General features: G+C 38.8%; 1 protein-coding gene across 8 annotated transcripts in view; it reads right to left on the bottom strand.

Annotated features, from left to right (window-relative positions):
• The window catches only part of ATP2B1 (ATPase plasma membrane Ca2+ transporting 1), a 413,071-nt gene that overhangs the window by 324,406 nt on the left and 76,540 nt on the right, over positions 1-12,125 (bottom strand). Inside the window, exon 2 of one of the 8 annotated variants that reach the window (XM_053716914.1) lies at positions 5,610-5,680. The exons of the other annotated variants lie outside the window; for them this stretch is intronic. The gene's annotated coding sequence lies outside the window, so the exon portion shown is untranslated. The remainder of the gene's footprint in view (positions 1-5,609; positions 5,681-12,125) is intronic. 8 annotated transcript variants of the gene reach the window in all.

The following is a 12,125-nucleotide window of genomic DNA, read 5'->3' as shown; positions in this document are numbered from 1 at the left end:
ATTGATTGGTAATCTCACCTCCTGAGATTCCCAAACCCCTTGTGCTGTCAGAGACCCCCAAACAGCTCCCCAACCTGTAAGACTTGCATCTGTTGAAATTACAGTCCAGGTTGGAAGAACAAAAGAAGCCCCCTGAATCAGAAAGTGTCGAACAATCGGTTTTAAAGATATTAATTGAGATATCTTTGTATAATCCCTGCACCACTGGATCAGCATACAGAGCTGAAGAGGTCGCATGTGAAAACGAGCAAAGGGGACCGCGTCCAATGCAGCAGTCATAAGACCTAGAATTTCCATGCATAAGGCTACCCAAGGGAAAGATTGAGACTGAAGGTTTCGACAAGCTGAAACCAATTTCAGAGGTCTCTTGTCCGTCAGAGACAGAGTCAAGGACACTGAATCTATCAGGAAACCTAAAAAGGTTACCCTTGTCTGAGGAATCAACGAACTTTTTGGTAAATTGATCCTCCAACCATATTCTAGAAGAAACAACACTCCTAAAAGACTGGAAAGGTTCTTAATGAGCAAAGGGAATTGAATCCAATGCCGTGGCCATAAGACCTAAAACTTCTATGCATATATAGCAACTGAAGGAAATAGAGACTAATAGAATTATCCCTTGTCTGATAGAGACAAAGACAGTGACACAAACTATCTGGAAACCTAAAAAAGGTGACCCTTGTGTGAGGAATCAAGAGCTTTCGAAAAAAAAGATCCTCTAACTATGTCCTGAAGGGCAAGTGAATCATATGAGATTCCGCATCCTCAGAAAATAATCTGAATGAAAACAGAAAAATGAAAATATGCATTTATTGTATCTAATGAAAACAAATAATGCTATCAATGACCATAAAAAGGCAAAATAGTTTGAATAAAACTCCAAACCCGGTTCCTAAAAAAGGAACTGGAAGAAATACCCCAGAAGATTCCAGGTCTGAGCAGCGCTTGAACCCCATGGGTGCCCAGCCATGCTTCAACAGTACCCAAAATATATAGGACAGAAACACACTTAAAGAAAGTGTTAGCCTTACTGGAATAAAATCAAAGAAATTTGGACAAAATAGAACCAAATAAATTTCAAAGAAGTCTTAACCTGCCCCTTACCAGCCAAGCTGGAATACGGCACGTACATCGCAATATTAGGGAGCTGATTTCGAACCCCAATTACAAACATGTTACTTGGGAAAGAACTCAGGAATTTGTTCCTTAATAAGAACAACCAAACTAGTATAAGCTTAAAGTTTTAGTCTTAGAACTCAATCTTGAAGCCCAGAGTAACAGTTAAGAATTGAATCCAATTATAAAACAAATAATTGATTATCTTAGAACAAAAATCTTCTAGATAAAATAGCTAAAGACATAGATTAACCTTCATTTGCGAAAATATTCAATAAAATGAAGACACAAATGAAATTATTAGCATGATAGTCCAGTTTAAAGGACCAGCCAATACAGTGGACTTGCATAATCAATAAATGCAAAACAAGACAAATGCAACAGCACCTAGTCTAGTAAATGTTGTCCTTTAACAATGCTAAAATAAATCATAATCTGATACTTGATCTTAAAGTAAACAGAAAAAATTAAGCAATTGCAATATCCAAATAAATCACAGGACCAAGAAAAGTACATAAAACTAAATAATTTTCCATAAACAAGATACAACTATCTAAAGGAAAATAAATACTTTTTTGCTATAGAAACAATAGCATAATTAGTAGAAGCAGAGATAGCCCCAATAAATTGGAGAACCCTCCAAATTGAATATAACTGCTGGCAAAGAATATAGTTTAAAACCTTTGAAAAAGGAATAAAAGAAAATTCTCAGCCTATTCCATTCCGTAGAATGGGGAATTGGAAAGAAAACCTCTGAAAACAAAGAAGAAAAAAATAGGCAGAAATAGTGTCAGCTAGTCTTAAAGAACTAGTTACCTTAATATCCAAAATAATCAACACCTTTTCAACAAAGAACAAATGTACTTTAACAATAGAAAAATAATAAAAGTAGATTTGTTAGTGTCAATATTTGATGAAGAAAATTTCTGAAAGAGAAAAAACATCATCAGAGAAGGATAAATCAGTATATTGTTGGTCATTTCAAACTTCAATAATTAAAAAAGAAGTGAAAAAAACCTAAAAATTTTATTAGAAGGCACGAAGTCAGACAAAGCCTTTAAAATAGAATCAGAAAATATTTCTTATAAATCTTCTAAATATTTCTTGTACATAAAATGTAAGAATGGCAATAAAGCATAAACACTAATGGATTCTGCATGTAAAAGTATATCATAATACCTTATTACAAACCATAGCTAAAGATAAACATTTATAACATTTAAAATAAATGAACTTAGCTTTAGTAGAACTGAAACTCAGTTAAGCATTTTTCCAGAAGTGGCTTCTGATTCAGGGACAATCTGAGACATCTTGCAATATGTAATAGAAAAAACAACATATAAAGCAAAAATGATCAAATTCCTTAAATGACAGTTTCAGGAATGGGAAAAAAATGACAATTAACAAGCTTCTAGCAAGCAGAAGCAATAAATAATGAGACTTAAATATTGTGGAGACAACAATGACGCTCGATTTTTTTTAGCGCCAAAAAAGCCGCCCACATTATTTGGCGCCAAAAATGGCGCCATATCCGGTAACGCCGACATTTTTTGGCGCAAAAACGTAAAAAAAAAATGACGCAACTTCCGGCGACACGTATGACGCCGGAAATGACAAAAAAAAATTTTGCGCCAAGAAAGTCCGCGCCAAGAATGACGCAATAAAATGAAGCATTTTCAGCCCCTGCGAGCCTAACAGCCCACAGGAAAAAAAGTCAAATTTTAAGGTAAGAAAAAATTATTTATTCATATGCATTATCCCAAATATGAAACCGACTGTCTGAAATAAGGAACGTTGAACATCCTGAATCAAGGCAAATAAATGTTTAAACACATATTTAGAACTTTATATAAAAGTGCCCAACCATAGCTTAGAGTGTCACAGAAAATAAGACTTACTTACCCCAGGACACTCATCTACATGTAGTAGAAAGCCAAACCAGTACTGAAACGAGAATCAGTAGAGGTAATGGTATATATAAGAGTATATCGTCGATCTGAAAAGGGAGGTAAGAGATGAATCTCTACGACCGATAACAGAGAACCTATGAAATAGACCCCATAGAAGGAGATCATTGAATTCAAATAGGCAATACTCTCTTCACATCCCTCTGACATTCACTGCACGCTGAGAGGAAAACCGGGCTCCAACCTGCTGCGGAGCGCATATCAACGAAGAATCTAGCACAAACTTACTTCATCATCTCCCCAGTTGTAAAACTGATTTGTGGGTGTGGTGAGGGGTGTATTTATAGGCATTTTGAGGTTTGGGAAACTTTGCCCCTCCTGGTAGGAATGTATATCCCATACGTCACTAGCTCATGGACTCTTGCTAATTACATGAAAGAAATTACAATTCTAGCGACCCTTAGATCTATTCTTTTTATCCTGAGGTAGGAAAGAACCCTTTCCACCTGTAATGACAGAAATAATTTCTCCCAGACCTGGTCCAAACAAGGTTTCACCCTTATAAAGGCAGAGATAAAAGCTTGGACTTGGATGTAACATCTGCAGACCAATACTTTAACCAGAGAGCTCTGCGAGCTAAAACAGTAAAACCAGAAATCTTAGCACCCAACCTAAGAACTTGCATGTTAGCATCACAAATAAAAGGTATTAGCTAGCTTGAGAGCCTTGATCCTGGTCTTGGATCTCCTCTATAGTCTCTTCTAGGATAAGATTAGATAATTAATCGCACCAATAAGATGCTGCCCCGGCAACTGTAGCAATACTAGCAACAGGTTGCCACTGTAATCCCCGATGAATGCACATCTTCAAAAAAGCCTCAAGCAGCTTCTTGTCCATGGGATCCTTGAAAGAACAACCATCTTCAATAGGAATAGTAGTTCTCTTAGCCAGAGTAGAGATAGATACCTTGGGCACCGTGTGACATGAGTCACGAATAGAGTCAGCAACAGGAAACATCTTTTTAAAAACAGGGGATGGGGAAAAAGGAATCCCTGGTTTATCCCATTCCCGAGTTATAATATCTGCCATACGGTCTGGAACTGGAAATACTTCCACAGATGAGGGTACATCATATAACCTATTAAGCTTACTAGACCTCTTTGGTTTTTCCGCAATAGATTCAGATTCTTCCAAAGCAAAAAGAACCTCCTTCAAAAGAACTTGAAGGTGTTCTAACTTAAATCTGAAATTAATCTCCTCTGTATATGCAGAATTTGTCACTAAAGTATCAGAATCTGACAATTCCCTCTCAGAAGCCACTGAAGAATCATTCTCATCAGATAATTGAGACAAACTGACTATCACAGCTTTAGCAGAGTCAGCCTTACTAACATCAATATGTTTAGATTTCCTCTTTGTTTACCAGAAACCTTTGGAAAAGCTGCTAAAGCTGCAGAAACAGCAGAAGTAATCTGTGCAGCAAAATCCCCAGGTAAAAAAAAAAAAAAAAAACCCCAGGAGGTTGAGAAGAAGTTTGAGGGGAAAGCAGAGGCGTAGCTAGGATAACACTATCCTGAGAGACAGGAGGCTCAGGGAGAGACATCTTATCTTTAAAAACTTAAGTTTTCTTTAAAAAAAAAAAAGGGACATTATACACTATTTTCTTTGCATAAATGTTTTGTAGATGATACATTTAGCATATACAGCGTTTTGTTTTTTTTAAAATGTATAGTTTTTCTTATTTTTAAATAACATTGCGTTGATTTTCAAACTCCTAACCAAGCCCCAAAGTTTTAAAGTATACTGATGTATTCCTACTCCAGCTTGCTTCTGTTTGTGTAAACAATCTTTTCATATGCAGAGGAAGGGGGAGTGGCGTTTTTATTTTTTGCTTTACACCCACTTTCAGTGGGTTTTCCTGGCAATCTTTTTAACAGAGCTAAACAGGTAGCTTCTAAGTAAGTTTTTAAACGTTTTATATTGGATTTTTCTATCAGTATCTGTGCATATTATTCTTTATAGTAGTGTCCATTACATGCAGCTATATAAAATTTGTTCTATACTGTCCCTTTAAACATGAAGAGTAAAACTGTACAGAAGGAATTATCTTAGCCTCCAAACACAAGCATTTTTCAAATGAATCAACTTCAGTATTAGTGTCCATAATTGGGTATCGGTTCACAATTAACTAAAAAATGTAAATGCCAAATTAAGTTTATTTATGTGAAGCAATAAAACAAATAAGCACTTAAAACCCTCAGCTCTGCTGAGGGTTTACCCCTCCAGAAGTTGCTATCCCACTAGCACAGAAATCAGGACACACCAGGTAGCAAAAAAACACCTCCTTGTTACCGGAACAGCCCAAATCCACTTGCTACTGTAGATAGAACAAAATGCAGCCTCCACACTCGCCGCGGCATTCTCCTGTCAAACCCTTCATGCACTCTCCCATCTCTGAGCCCCCAATAAAAAAAGATGCCTCTTTTTACATAAAAGCAGTGCTCCTAAAACAGATTCAAATACTTTCCACAAGGATTCAACGGTCATAGTGCTGGTACCTTCAAACCTAGAAGGCAAAGCACTTACCTGTAGATCCTGATCTGTCAGGCAGGAACTGTTTTCCGAGGCGTGGCAGCTTCACCATATCTGCCAGGGACCTATAGAAAAGAAAGAACAGAGTAACCAACTCTGGCTTTCTATAATAGGGGCTGCAATAATGTTAGAAGTTTAAAAAGGTACATTATACACTCATGTTTTCATTGCATAAATGTTTTGTAGATGATCTATTTATATAGCTATAAAGTTATTTTTTTGTTTGTTTTTTAAAACTATAGTTTTGCTTATTTTTAAATAACATTGCTCTGATTTTCAGACTCCTAACCAAGCCCCAAAGTTTTATGAGAATACCGTCAGCTACCTACTCCAGCTTGCTCCTGTTTGTGTAAATGGTCTTTTCATATGCAAAAGGAGGGAGAGTGGGGAGTGTCTTATTTCCCACTTGCAGTGAGCTTTCCAGCTACCTTTTCAACAGAGCTAAACTGAAAGCTTCTAAGTACGTTTTTAAACAGTTTTATACTGGATTTTTATATCAGTATCTGTGCATCTTAATCTTCATAGTAGTGTCTATTACATGCAGTTATATGAAAATGAGTGTATACTGTCCCTTTAAGCAAAGACCACCTTCCTGCCTTCTAACTGCAATATAGCCACCATTACTCTTACTAAGGAGATTGAAACGGACACAGCATAGCCCCAATCCTTGCTTGCAGGGAAAAGTACACATTAAAAGGATTAAAATCTTAACACACCATCTTCGCCATCCTCCCGTGATCAAGGCAAAGAGAACGACTGGGGGTTATGGGTATGGGAAGGAATACTTAACAGCTTTGCTGGGGTGCTCTTTGCCTCCTCCTGCTGGCCAGTAGTAATTAGAATGTTTTGTGAACTCTCCATGCCATAGAAAAGAAAGCATACCTAGGTAGGTACTACTAGAAGACAGCTGCTGATTGGTGGGCTGCAAACAAATACTGCTCGTCTTTGGTTTACCTGTGTTTGGCTAGCTCCCAGTAGTGCATCGCTGCTCCTTCAACAAAGGATACATAAAAGAAAGTTGCAAAATTGATGATAGAAGTTCATTGTAAAGTTGATTAAAATCGTATGCTCTGAAATTATCATAAAAGAAAAAAATTCTTTTCATGCATAATCATAATGTTTGCCTTTGTGTTCCCTGCATCCCTTCCATAAAAATAAAAAAAGATAAAATGATTACACTAAGGCAGCAGATCTTTTTTCTCTAGGATTAACGTATAATAATTAACATGAATTAGGAGCCAGAAATAAGTGAATTTTTTCTAGCCAAGTTAATGGTCTGCAACTTTTCTCTGTCAACTGACAAGACCATCTCTATGTGTTACCCTATATTGAGGATGATAGTTGCTACTAATTTCCCTTGGAATATGTTCTTGGTGGTTTTTGTTCTGCCAAAGATTTAATGATTTAAAGATTGCACTGCATTACATGCAACCACAATGTATCTAAGGGTGTTTGTGCCCAGTAAAATGTTAATATAAAATAGAGAGATAGAGCATGAATATATACATACACACACGCACACATCTAAAAAGCTTTAGAAAAGTTCCTCTTGTGTCTCAGTAATTGTCCTAAAAAAAATAACTTTTATAAAAATTTGCTTCATTCTCTTAGTATCCAAATGATGAAGGAGCAACAATGCACAACTGGGAGCTAGTTGAACACATGTGACCCAATGAAGAGAGAAATATTTGTGCAGCCAATCACCAGTCAGCTACCAGTAGTGTTGTTCCTGAGCATACCTAGGGTTAAGCTTTGCAAAAAAGGATACTAAGAGAACAAATCAATTATATGATCTGTCAGAAAAATTAAACTAATTTTGGACATTACTGTCATTTTGTACTGCATTTTAGAAAATAGGAAACAAAACCAGGAAAAAAAAAAAAAGGGAAAATAATTCAAACAAAAAGTAGATGAAAATTCACATGAACATATTCCCAATCTATGTTTACATAACCTCTTTATAAGTTGGCTGACACAAACCATACACAAGACACACTATAGTGTCATTTAAATAAAAATGTAACAGTTCCAAAGTCCTCTGGCAACTCCTTGGGTGGAATATCTGTGTGTGTCCTTGTGTGTTACAGTCTGAAATATGAGCTAATTGAACAGTTTAAAATGAGCACTGAATTGCCATTTAAACCCTATCTAGGTATGTTTTTCCACCAAGGATACTAAGAGCAAAGTAAATTTATTAAAGTAAAATGAAAAGGTTCTTAAAAATTAATGCTCTTTCTAAATTATTAACATTCAATTCTGATTTTCATTGTCCTTTAATTAGTTTGCCAAATGACCGTAGGTCCATTCTGCGAGTACAAAGTAATCAGAATTTAGAAGGTAGACTATATGTGAAGGACAGGGGCTACCAATCCTATTAGTGGATGAAAGTCCCTTTATTTTAGATAACAGGGATTTCTCTTTTTCAAATAAAAATAAAGTTTCCAGAAGACCAGTGAAGATGTAGCCACGGAGTGTGTCTAAAATAGAAGAGTCACACTTTTTGTTTTATTAATTCTTATCAACGTAATCCTGTGCAACTAAGTATAGCATATATTTTCTACATTTAGTTTGATGGGATATTAAAAACTTAAAAATATTGGAAGATCGTTCATTTCTGGAAGGAGAGAGCCAACTTTGAGATAGTGTTTAAAGGGATATAAAAGGAAATGTATGCTTACCTGATAAATTGATTTCTTCTACGATACGACGAGTCCACGGATTCATCTTTACTTGTGGGATATTATCCTCCTGCTAACAGGAAGTGGCAAAGAGTACCACAGCAGAGCTGTCTATATAGCTCCTCCCTTGACTCCACCCCCCCAGTCATTCGACCGAAGGTATAGGAAGAAAAAGGAGAAACTAAAAAGGTGCAGAGGTGACTGAAGTTTTGAACAAAAAATATAATCTGTCTTAAATTGACAGGGCGGGCCGTGGACTTGTCGTATCGTAGAAGAATTCAATTTACCAGGTAAGCATAAATTTCGTTTTCTTCTACTAGATACGATGAGTCCACGGATTCATCCTTACTTGTGGGATACAATACCAAAGCTACAGGACACGGATGAATAGGAGGGACAAGACAGATACCTAAACAGAAGGCACCACTGCTTGAAGAACTTTTCTCCCAAAAACAGCCTAAGAAGAAGCAAAAGTATCAAATTTGGAAAATTTGGAAAAAGGTATGAAGGGAGGACCAAGTCGCAGCCTTACAAATCTGTTCAACAGAAGCATTGTTTTTAAAAGCCCATGTGGAAGCCACCGCTCTAGTAGAATGAGCTGTAATCTTTTCAGGAGGCTGCTGTCCAGCAGTCTCGTATACCAAACGGATGATGCTTTTCAGCCAAAAAGAAAGAGGTAGCCGTAGCTTTTTGACCCCTACGCTTTCCAGAATAAGCAACAAATAGAGAAGATGTTTGACGGAAATCCTTGGTCGCTTGTAAGTAAAACTTCAAGGCACGAACCACATCCAGATTATGTAACAGACGCTCCTTGTTAGAAGAAGGATTAGGACAGAGAAGGAACAACAATTTACTGATTAATTTTCTTATTTGAAACAACCTTAGGAAGGAATCCAGGTTTAGTACGCAAAACCACCTTATCAGAATGGAATATAAGGTAAGGCGAGTCGCATGGTAATGAAGAAAGCTCAGAAACTCTTTGAGCAGAAGAGATAGCAACTAAAAACAAAGCTTTCCAAGATAAAAGCTTAAAATCTATGGAATGCATGAATAAGAACATTTAGAACTAAATTCAAACTCCATGGCGGAGCAACAGGTTTAAACACAGGCTTGATTCTGACTAAAGCCTGACAAAACGACTGAACATCTAGGACATCCGCCAGACGCTTGTGTAGTAAGATTGACAAAGCAGAAATCTGTCCCTTTAAGGAACTAGCTGATAATTCCTTCTCCAATCCTTCTAGGAGAAAGGACAAAATCCTAGGAATCCTGATCTTACTCCATGAGTAGCCCTTGGATTCACACCAATAAAGATATTTACGCCATATCTTATGGTAAATTTTCCTAGTGACAGGCTTTCGAGTCTGAATCAAGGTATCAATGACCGACTTGGAGAATCCCCTCTTAGATAAAATCAAGCGTTCAATCTCCAGGCAGTCAGTTGCAGAGAATTTAGATTTGGATGTTGGAACAGACCTTGAATGAGAAGATCCTGTCTCATTGGCAGTTTCCACGTTGGCAGAGATGACATTTCCACCAGATCTGCATACCAAGTCCTGCGTGGCCACGCAGGCGCTATCAAGATTACCGAAGTCCTCTCCTGTTTGATTCTTGCAATCAGACGAGGTAGGAGAGGAAAAGGAGGAAACACATAAGCCAGGTTGAATGACCAAGGTACTGCTAGAGCATCTATCCGTACTGCTTGAGGATCCCTTGATCTGTACCCGTAACAAGGAAGTTTGGCATTCTGACGAGATGCCATCAGATCCAATTCCGGTGTGCCCCATTGATGAATCAATGCCGCAAACACCTCTGGATGGAGCTCTCACTCCCCCGGATGAAAAGTCTGACGACTTAGAAAATCCGCTTCCCAGTTCTCCACTCCTGGGATATAGATTGCTGATAGATGGCAAGAGTGAGTCTCTGCCCATCGAATTATCTTGGAAACCTCTATCATCGCTAGAGAACTCTTAGTTCCCCCTTGATGATTGATATATGCTACAGTCGTGATATTGTTCAACTGGAATCTTATGAATTTGGCCGAAGCCAGCTGAGGCCATGCTTGAAGCGCGTTTAATATCGCTCTCAGTTCCAGAATATTTATTGGTAGTAGGGACTCCTGAGTCCAAACACCCTGAGCCTTCAGGGAATTCCAGACTGCACCCTAGCCCAAGAGGCTGGCATCCGTTGTCACTATGACCCATGCTGGGCTGCGGAAGCCCATTCACTGGGACAGATGATCCTGTGACAACCACCAATGAAGAGAGTCTCTGGTCTCTAGATCCAGATTTATCCGAGGAGATAAATCCGCATAATCCCCCTTCCACTGTCTGAGCATGCACAGCTGCAGTGGTGTGAGATGCAAGCGAGCAAACAGAGCTATGTCCATTGCTGCTACCATTAACCCAATGACCTCCATACACTGTGCCACTGATGGCCGAGGAATGGAATGAAGTGCTCGGCAAGTAGTTAGGATCTTTGACTTTCTGACCGCCGTCTGAAAAATTTTCATGTCTACTGAGTCTATCAGAGTTCCTAGGAATGGAACTCTTGTCAGTGGAACTAGTGAACTCTTCTGTAAGTTCACCTTCTGCCCGTGAGTTCTTAGAAAAGCCAACACGATGTCCGTGTGAGATTTGGCTAGATGGCAAGTTGACGCCTGGATCAAAATATCGTCCAGATAGGGCGCCACTGCTATGCCCCGCGGCCTTAGAACCGCCAGAAGGGACCCTAGCACCTTTGTAAAGATTCTGGGAGCTGTGGCCAACCCGAAAGGGAGGACCACAAACTGGTAATGTTTGTCCAGGAAGGCGAACCTGAGGAACTGGTGATGAACTTTGTGGATAGGAATGTGAAGATATGCATCCTTCAAATCCACGGTGGTCATATATTGACCCTCCTGGATCATTGGTCAAATTGGTCGTATGGTCTCCATCTTGAACGATGGGACTCTGAGAAATATTTGTTTAGACTTTTGAGATCTAAAATCGGTCTGACGGTTCCCTCTTTTTTGGGAACCACGAACAGATTTGAGTAAAACCCCTGCCCCTGTTCTAATTTTGGAACTGGGCAGATTACACCCATGGTATATAGGTCTTCTACCCAGCGTAAGAACGCCTCTCTTTTTGTCTGGTCTACAGACAAATGTGAAAGATGAAATCTCCCTCTTGAATCCTTGAATTCTAGTCGATACCCCTGGGTCACGATTTCTAATGCCCAGGGATCCTGAACATCTCTTGCCCAAGCCTGAGTGAAGAGAGAAAGTCTGCCCCCTACTAGATCCGGTTCTAGATCGGCGGCTGCCCCTTCATGCTGTCTTGGTAGCAGCAGCGGGCTTCTTGGCCTGTTTACCTTTATTCCAGGTCTGGTTAGGTATCCAGACTGACTTTGATTGTGCAAAATGCCCCTCCTGCTTGGTGGCGGAGGAGGAGGAGGAGGAGGAGGAAGTAGAGGGTCCACCTTTAAAGTTTCGAAAGGAACAAAAATTATTCTGTTTGGTCCTCATTTTAACTGTCTTGTCCTGAGGAAGGGAATGACCTTTACCTCCAGTAATGTCGGAAATGATCTCCTTTAGTTCAGGCCCGAATAGGGTCTTACCCTTAAAAGGAATAGCTAAAAGCTTGGATTTAGATGACACATCAGCAGACCAAGACTTAAGCCATAACGCTCTACCCGCTAAAATGGCAAAGCCTGCATTCTTTGCTGTTAATTTAGCCATTTGGAAAGCGGCATTTGTAATAAAATAATTAGCTAGCTTGAAAGCCTTAATTCTATCCAAAATATCATCTAATGGGGTCTCAACCTTAAGAGACTCCTCTAGAGCCGCAAACCA

Source organism: Bombina bombina, chromosome 6, assembly GCF_027579735.1.
Source record: "Bombina bombina isolate aBomBom1 chromosome 6, aBomBom1.pri, whole genome shotgun sequence".
NCBI lineage: Eukaryota > Metazoa > Chordata > Amphibia > Anura > Bombinatoridae > Bombina > Bombina bombina.
This window is presented reverse-complemented; position numbering and strand designations above follow the sequence as displayed.